Below are 9,951 nucleotides of genomic sequence, written 5' to 3'. Positions count from 1 at the left end.
TGATAAACGTGCAAGTCAGAAGTAATAATAATAATAATAATAATAATAATAAATAACAATAATGCTAATACTGCATATACTGTCAAAAATATGCACGGTTGTCTCCCACAAGATGACTCGTATAGTCCAGGACCAGCCTCTTAAAGGTCTCCTTGATGTGAGACATAAGTGCCACTGGTCTGTAGCCGTTAGGTAAAGAACAGGAACAATTCAGTATGTTACCAACAGCAGTGACACTTTCTGGAGCCTTAGTGACAGACTGAACAAGTGACAGGGGACATCACACAGTTGGTCAGCACAGGCCTTAACAACTCGTGGACTGACTCCAATTCGGGTCCTGCAGGTGTCTCCTGACTTGGTCTTCAGTTATGGGTGGTCCACACTGATGGTCAGGGGTGGCCTTGTCACTGGCCATTCCAGTTGACGTGGTAGGAGTTGCTGGTATAGTATGGATGGTGTAAGGAGACTGGTCAGTGGGAAGGAAAATATACAAAAAAATTGGTTAAGGGCAGTATCTGACTGGGAGATTGCAAAATCATGCATGGCACAATAGTGCCTTTCCACACTGTTATGGGGGTCCGGGAAAGGCGTAAGGTGCCTGCATCTGAGTGGGTACGCACAATCACCTGGCTCATGTAATGACGAGGTTGCTGATTCAATGAGTAGTGCAGGCCATATGAAGCACTGAGGGCTCAGCCGTTTACCTTACCAGCAAGCCAACTGCCACGTACAGCACCATCACCTCTGCCAAAACTACTTTGCCTCAAAAAAATGAATCGCAGGTTGACCAAGGCCACTGAGACACAGCATTTGAAAGTCTCATTTTGGCATTAAAGGAATATCACTGCTAATGGTTCACAAAAGCAGCTTCATTCTCACAAGGTGTCCTTATTGCAATAGCAGTGTAGTAAAGTGCTCTCATTAATTCAGGAGAACTAGACACTGCTGCAGATTGACTTTTTATTGTGACCGCTGCCAAAGGGGGATGCAGCCACCCTTTCGAAACTCCCTTTTAAACAGTTTTTTTCCATGGGAAACAAACACACTCTTACATCTCCTCTTTGAGGGATCAGTTGCAGGCTTGCTGGCTTGACGTGTGACGTGTTCCTTGCACGTGAGCCGTTGGCATCCTAGGGTCTCTCACTCTCCTGTCTCTCTTCCCCCAGACTCCCTCTGCTCCGGTCGCTGCTTCCGAGCCGCTGTACCCACTTGATGACGAAGACTTTGTGTTCATTTTTAGCAGGAGTCAGGTCGAGGCGTCAAGTTTGACAGCTGTTCCTTGTGTGGGTGGATCGCCTCTGAAGAAGACTTGTGTTTGTAACTCCTTGGACAGCAATAAAACCTCTACTCCTTGGAAATCCTCCTGTACTCTACTGTGCAACTTTGTGACCCAAACATGAAATTATGTTGGCAAATCCTATATGTACAACCACACTAAATGAAAACTGGATTTAGTGTCTTGTCGGTGGCTTAATGGCTTCCAGCACAGCAGGCATGATGGCAAGAAGCTTAGTTGTGATATCCCTGGTCTGTTAGCCAACTCCACGAGACATCACAACAGATAACCGATATAAACTGACGACAACACAATAAACGCAGTCTGGGCATCATATTCCTCACCTTTGAGGTGTACTGTATTTGCCACATCACGGCTCGCTGATATGAATCACTATGCTTGCAAAGTTTCATTTCCTTATTTGATCAAGGGCAAATTTCCTGTGCCCCCAAAATGTTAGTGTGCACATGGGTCATAGTTGATGTGAATATATGTATGCTCCCCCTGCAAGTTTTCAACGTTAGCGTGGGAAGCTGCGTACACAAATTTGGAGCGTCTGTTTGTGCGTACACATGCTTTATAAATGAAGCCCTGGATCTCGTCAATGTCTACAGTCTGAACTGACAGCGCTACATATTCAGAAGAACTCTCCAATGAAGATGGCTTCTCGTTCCTATGTATTCTCACTCTTTTCTCTGTTTGCTGTGTATTCACAGTGTCATTATAACCTTCTTCTCACTACTGATGCATTCTTCATCTCTTCACTAGTAATGACGGCTTATTCCACTCACATTCCACGTGTCTGAACTGTCACCCTCTCTATTGTCAGCACTATAAACAGATGACTTCTCTTTCTTGTATTTGCCGTTCTGTTCATTTCTGTTCTGTATTCACAGTGTATTCTAACAGTTTTCCCACAGAGGACCATCTATAGATGCTTTTGCTCTTCACTAAAGATGGTGGTTCTTCCTTTCATAGTTCTGGTCTCTTCAATGTCTATGTATTTGCAGCCCTGGATACTCTAATGAACTTTCTAAAGTAGATGACTTGTGATCCATGAAAATGTCGTTCTTCTCATTTCTGTTCTGTATTCACAGTGTATTCTAACACTCTCCTCACCGATGACCACCTAGCAACTCTTTTGCTCTTCACTAAAGATACCAGCTCTTTGTTTCAAGTTCGGGCCTCTTCAAAGTCTGTTTATTTGGAGAGTTGCATATTAAAATGAAGTTTTTAATGAAGATGAGTCGTGTTCCATGTAAATGTCATTATCCTCTTTTCTGCTCTGTATTCACAGTATATTCTAACAGTCTCCTCACTGATGATACATTCTTATGCTCTTCACTAAAGATGGCGGCTCTTCCTGTCATAGTTCTTGTCTGATTGTGTTTTTGTCGAGTGAATGAACTTTCTAATGTAGATGACTTGTGTTCCATGTAAATGCCGTTTTTCTCATTTCTGTTCTGTATTCACAGTGTATTCTAACAGTTTTCTCACAGAGGACCATCTATAGATGCTTTTGCTCTTCACTAAAGATGGCGGCACTTCCTTTCATAGTTCTGGTAACTTCAATGTTTATTTATTTAGTACGCTTGATATTGTAATGTAGATGACTCGTGTTCCCTATGTATGTCGTTCTCCTTATTTCAGTATTATAGCCATCTCTTCACTTCTGATACATTCTTCAGCTCTTTGCTAAACATGGCGGCTCTTCCTTTCATAGTTCCAGCTTCTTCGATGTCTGTGTATTTTCAGTGCTGGATACTCTAATGAACTTTCTAAGGTAGATGATTCGTATTCCATGTAAATGCCGTTATTCTCATTTCTGTTCTGTATTCATAGTGTATTCTAACAGTTTTCTCACAGAGGACCATCTATAGATGCTTTTGCTCTTCACTAAAGATGGCGGCACTTCCTTTCATAGTTCTAGTCTCTTCAATGTCTGTGTATTTGCAGCCTTGGATACTCTAATGAACTTTCTAAAGTAGATGACTTGTGATCCATGAAAATACCGTTCTTCTCATTTCTGTTGTTCTGTATTCACAGTGTATTCTAACAGTCTCCTCACCGATGACCACCTATCAACTCTTTTGCTCTTCTCTAAAGATGGCGGCTCTTCCTTTCATAGTTCTGGTCACTTCAATGTTTATGTATTCAGTATGCTGGATATTGTAATGTAGATGACTTGTGTTTCATGTAAATTTCATTCTCCTCATTTAATTTCTGTATTCACAGAGTATTATAACCATCTCCTCACTGATGATACATTCTTTTGCTCTTCTCTAAACATGGCGGCTCTTCCTTTCATAGTTCCAGCCTCTTCGATGTCTGTGTATTTTCAGTGCTGGATACTCTAATGAACTTTCTAAAGTAGATGAATCGTATTTCATATAAATGTTGTTCTTCTTATTTCTGTTCTGTATTCACAGTGTATTCTAATAGTCTCCTACCTGATTAAGTATTATAGACGCTAAGCATGGTGGCTCTTCCTTTCATAGTTCTGGTCTCTTCAGTGTCCGCTGTGTATTCTAATGAATTCTCCACTGTAGATGATGTGTTTTTATTCTCTTTTGGTATTCCCAGTATCTTCTTAGTGTATTTACTGCTCATTCTCCTCCTCTTCATTGATGATGGCCTCTTCCTATTTCCTTTTCCAGCCCTCCTCTCTTCTGCTCTCTGTATTCACAGTTCGGTATTTTTAGAACTCGTCTTCATTCGCTGTGTACACTTCTCCGGAGCGTCTGCACTAACATTCCGAAGCGTTCTTCGCGGGTGAGGGTCCGCATTTGAGGTCAGCTTCATTCTTTGAAGCCAAGTCGTTAGTCACGCTTTTCTACCTTGGGGAGAAGGGAATGAGTTTACACTCTTCTGGACCACCCATCGAGGAGGACCTAAATTTATACTCATTCCAGACTATTTAGCAAGGAGGAGGTGGGCTGCACCCTTGATATCCGGAGAGCTTTGGGCGTAGCCGAACTCACTTTTTTTACGTCCAGAAGAGAACATGGTTTTGGTTGCCAGCTTCTGAGACGGAACAAGGGCCGTTATTGTTCTGTAAAGATAGTTCAATGCTGCCACTGCAAAATATAATGTTTAGGAGCAATTTTTTTTTCTTCACATATTTGTATTCATTCACTGTTTCATGTTTGGTCAGCATGCAATAAAATGTGTTTTCCTTAAATAAACCTCACATGCACTGGAAGCCACATCATTATGGTCCTGCAAAAAATAGCAGAGGAAGCCATAAGAGACAGGACAGTGGACAATAAGAGCATTTTACTGGAAGAAACCACGGAGAGAGCCACAGGGTTGACTGCAGCCCTGCTGAGGTTAAAATTGAAAGAGGGATTAAAAAAAAGGCATAGGGATTTGGTGTGGAAGAGTTTGGGAAGGATTGGGAAGCCTTGGGAGATTTTGTGGGAATGGGAGGGAGCCTGGTGTGTCCCAGGACTCGCATGCGTGGCACTTTAGGAACTTTCCTCATTTCGTATAGTGCCTTTCACCATGAGCAGCGTCACAGCAATGCAGGAAGTCAGTCAGATGGTAAAAAATTAAAAATACTACAGGCGCTGCTTGTGTGGGGTCTGCACCTTCTCTCTGTGTGACCAGAAGCACTAAATTGTCCACACAGTGGATTCTAAAAGTCTTCAGACCCCTTCACTTTTCCACACATCCGGATTTGTTGCAGCCTTGAGCTAAAAATCATTCAAATTCATTTTTTTCCTCATCAAGCAACATTCAATACCTTAAAATGACAAAGTGAAAACAGGATTTTTATTAAAATCTGTGCAAATGTATTAAAAATGAAAACTGAAAAATTACCCTTTACTCAGTAGTCCAGTCTGGAGTCTTCTCAAGTCTGACATGAGAAGCTTCACTCACTTGGACTTGGGGGATTTTCTGACATTCTTTTCCAATCCAAGGTTTGTTGGGTTGGCTGGAGACCATCGGTGGACATTGATTTTCTTGGTACAAGTCCAGGCACAAGGACATTCGTACATTTGTCCCTCAGCCGCTCTTTGCTTTGTACTCACTGAAACTTTGGCCCAGTCTTAAGTTCGGAGCACTCTGATCAGCTTTCCAGCACTTTCCAGGTCTTTCCAGAGATGTTTGATTGGGGTCCAGGCTCTTGACATTAATAGAGTTAACCTTCAGTCACTGCTGGGTGGTCTTTGCTTTGTGTTTAGAGCAAGGGAGTCCAACTCTGGTCCTGGAGGGCCGCAGTGGCTGCTGGTTTTCATTCTAACCCTTTCCCTAATCAGTGACCACTTTTCACTGCTAATTAACTCCTTTCTCTTTCATTTTAACAGCCCTGTTTTAAGGTTTCAGTCCTCTGAATTGATTCATTTCTTTGTTAAATGGCAGCCAAACAGAAATGAGATGTGAAACAAGCCAACAGCTAAACTGGAACGTCAAACTCCAGCCAATTTCACTCCAACCAGTTTCTTAATGAGAAGCCAATTCTTGCTGTTAATTAAAGCCGTTATTGAACATCATGACTTGTTGCTGCTCTCATTCTACCACAGCAGACTGTTGATTTTTTGTTTTTTCTAAGGCCACCGTCAAAATGTTTTGGTGACTTGAGCAGACCAACATGACCAAGACCTTCACCTTTCTTTATATTCAGGTAAGCTGGTCCAGATTGCTCATCAGGGAAAAAGAAACAACTAAGGAGTCTGAGCTACGTCAAATAAAACTAAGGCAAGTTAATCAGAAGCAAAAACGGCTCACTAATTAAGAAGATGGTTAGAAAGAAAACCTGCATACATGTTAGTTTTCCTAATAATGACCTCATGCTGTACCTGTTTTCATAACAATTACCTTACCTTCTAAACTTCTTGACCCTAATAATAATCAATCTTTTCATAACAATCATTAGTACTCGAAGGTCGTACTTGCCGCCTGGCCCGGAGATGACCATCATCTGATCATATTTTACTTTGCTCACATTCCCAATCTTGAGCTAATAAAAACTGGAGGCCTTTTAATTGATCAGTCCTCATCATTAAGTTGGAACCAGGATGACCCACATATGAAAAACTGAACTGTTCAATTAATACGTGCTTGTTGCACCAGCATCCAGTAAAGGAGCTAAGTTGCTGCTGCTGGAAACAGGCGAGGGGCCTTGAGTCAGCAGGCACATTGCTAAAGCCTTTATTAATGAATCCTTAAATTTTTATATTGCTCAAAGCCAGCTAATATAGTATTTGTTGTTTACCTTGATTAATGAAGATACTGAGTCATGAGGAAGCATTGACATAGGAACTTTGCCTGAGAGCAAAGGCAGCTGCGTCCTCAGCCATTGACGTGCAGCCACATACGATCTGACTTACCAATACAGGGGCTAACCTTTATAATCAATTCTTTAAACTTCAATATAATTCAACCTAACTAACGCAATACAGCTTGCTTATAGCCCTTATCTGGCCAAGGTGGGTCCAGCGGATCCATTCGAGCATTTACACATTTATGCACATATGACATCATGTTTTTAGTCATTTATAACTAGCAACACTTGACAGGTGAGCAAACAGTTTTCTATGAATCCAACAGTCTGTTTAGTTACATACCAGGTGCTAACATAACAGTCGACGAACAACTGGTGTCTTTTCGAGGACGTTGCCCATTCAGACAGTGATTGATATGGGATGAAGATATGGTGGGCATGTGACTTGGGAACATCCTACCCACTCAATGGCATTCCATACATAGGCAAGGAAACAGTCAGAGCCACAGGTCTGGCGAGACAACTAGTTGAGAAACTTGTTGAACCTTACAAAGGGAGCAATCGAAATGTAACATGCGACAATTACTTCACTGTTCACGAGTTAGCTCTGTCACTGTTTTCTTAATGCCCTTTGCATTCTTCAGGAACTGCCTTGATGGGTTCACCGACAAAAGCGCGATAGACATATGAGCCCCGACAAAACCGCGACGGACAAGTGGTTTTCGACAAATGCGGCCGACAAAATCACCACGACAAAATCGCGAGAGAGGCCAAGAGAGTGGGACGCGTACGTGCGCATTATGTACACATTATGTGCTAGGTTATAACTGTATTCAAAGTTGCTAATTGCACTGAGTTTCGTTCCTCCTGAAGATGTTGGGTCTGCTTTCGATGAACTGAGCGAGAGTAGACCCGACAATCTCTAGAGTGTTTATGATTACTGGGAGGACAATTATGTTGGTCGATTGAGACTCAATCATATACAAAGTGGAATTACCAGCAGTCAGGCAGCCAGCAAGTCTAAATACGCTCAACTATCAAGACGTCTTGCTGCAATATTTCCTACATATGCAGCGAGTGATCTTAAGGACTATCTGCGTGCCGTGTCTCATAATATTGGCTTCTAAAATAAACATTACTAGCCAACCCGCGGCGTACCATACGCCGCATAATCAGGCTGGTTTTTTAATGATTTTTAAGCACAGGGAGAAATTTTACATTTGAAAAATCGGTAATGTAATAAATCAGCAAGAAAAGCAACATTGTAACAATGCACGGAACGAACCAACAAACAATCATCCGTGACTGAAAACTGGCGGACCGCAATTGCGCCTTCTCTTGCCAGACGGAGGGATGGGGGTGCACAGAGCTCAGTGTGGAACGGGAGGAGAGGAGAAGGACGTCCATTCAGCTCCCTCCGTCATGCCAGTCTGCTTAATTCTCGTTCAGTATGTACTGCCCGCTCATGTGCTCACCTTCAACTCGTCAACTCGTCACGGTTGTCTAAAACGGGTTGGTGTGAGAATACAACAGTAAGTGAATGAAAAGTTGGAACTCTGGACAGAGCAAAATACAACACAATAGTGAACCCATGGCATAACAAACACTGCATAATTATTTATTGATGGTTGAACACTTCTGGAAAGACACAGTTGTCTAAAAAGGGAGGATTTGAGAATACAATAGAAAGTGAATGAAAAGATGGAACTCTGGAGAGAGCAACATATAATTGTCCGTGAGTGAAGAAGACGCATGTTTGTCGCGGATGCGAATTGTTGTATGTAGCGTGTAAAACAGTTTGCTATGGTGCACGCGGTCGTGCGTCGTAACCGAAAACTCTTTTATTTAAAGACTGCTTACTTCATTGTGTTTTAACCTCAGTTGTAAAGGATTATTTTAAGGATCCCATGGGATACCCCTCGCAAACCGTTTTACACGCTGCATATGGCGACTCACCTCCGCGAGAAACATGCCTCTATGAACAGTCAACGTGGCTCAGGGGTACATGAGGCCTCTACGACAGACGAATATAAATGACGCCGTTCTTTTTGTGTCGTCGCGGCCAAGTTGGTGGGCGTGGCTCTGCGAGTTGTCGTCGTATCCAATGGTCTTGGAGTTGGTGGGCGTGGCTCCGCCCTGCGTGCGCCATAGGTGTCTTACTTGTCGGCGGCTTAGTGAATCCACGCCCCTTCCGCCATGCTTTGCATGGGTGTCTTACCTTTCCATGGGGGTCTTGCCTTTCCATGGGTGTCTTGCCTTAGTGAATTATTTATATAGATTATATATGCTTTAAACTAGTAATTCATATTTAATGAAACTTTCTCGATTTTGACGCCACGTTTTAATGGGCGCTATTTTGTCGCCGCTCATATGTCTACCATGCAAATGTCGGGTCACTGCCTTGATGTATGTGGCGTTGTAGCTTTCATCATATGAACTTTAACGTATCCAGACTGAACAAACAATGCCACCCCAGACGCCGAATGTTCCTAACTGATAGCAGTGAAGCATTGGTTCATGCTCATATCACACACAGATCAACAATTGGCTTGCACAGATCAACACTTAGTGTTATTGCTGTTCATTCATCACCACATGAACCTGATGATCAGCCCGCACCAAAGCGTCAGAAGGAGAGTCGCTACTACCTTTGTGTCAAGGACAGGAAGCAGCGTCAGTGTTGTGATGAGTGTGGCAAGCACGTTTGCAACGAGCCCAGTGTTTCACGTCGGTTGTGCAATAAATGCAATAAGCAGTAATGACATTGCCATTTGTATTTTCTTACAAAACTTGTTGAACTGATGGCTTGTCAAAGTCAGAAAACAGTAACTGCTATTGTTAAAATCTGATCCATGTTGAGTTAGGAAATGAGCTCATTGCTAAATGTTTTTTTGTGAAAAACATTATGTGAATTTATCACTGACGATATATAAATGTCGATCTTTTTGTGTGAATTGGTTTATTTTGCGCACACTTAACTAAATGATTGTAACTGTTAATAAAAAATTCCATTCCTATGACATATAATACTGTTTGTTGCCTGCGACAAAGTCAGAAATCATGGTTTCCGTCAGACCCACCTTGGCCGTCTACGTTAGGAAAATACCTTGGCTGGATAAGGGGTAATCTGATCATCTGAAATGTTCATAAGCCTTAATATATAAATTTAAATGCTCAAATGTGTTATTTGCTTAAAGTGTTTATGTGCTAGCGTGTCAGTTTACTTTGTTTCCTTTACATTTGGGGGCATTAAAGGTTTTTCCTAAACCCTTGTTTAGTCTCTGGTGAGTCATAAAGGTCCAGCAGAGTCGCCATATCCCAAAACAAAAACTTGTATCTTCAGTTCCCTCAAAAACACAGCGTCCTTGGTTCTTAAAAAACAAGGCAAGTGAAAAGCAAGTAAACAGGCCATATTAAAAACAAAAGCAATGGCCTGTAATTAATGGTG

The sequence above is a fragment of the Polypterus senegalus genome, chromosome 3 (assembly GCF_016835505.1).
Source record: "Polypterus senegalus isolate Bchr_013 chromosome 3, ASM1683550v1, whole genome shotgun sequence".
In the NCBI taxonomy this organism is placed as follows: Eukaryota; Metazoa; Chordata; class Cladistia; order Polypteriformes; family Polypteridae; genus Polypterus; species Polypterus senegalus.
The sequence above is the reverse complement of the archived record's forward strand: the minus strand, read 5'-3'. Positions refer to the sequence as shown.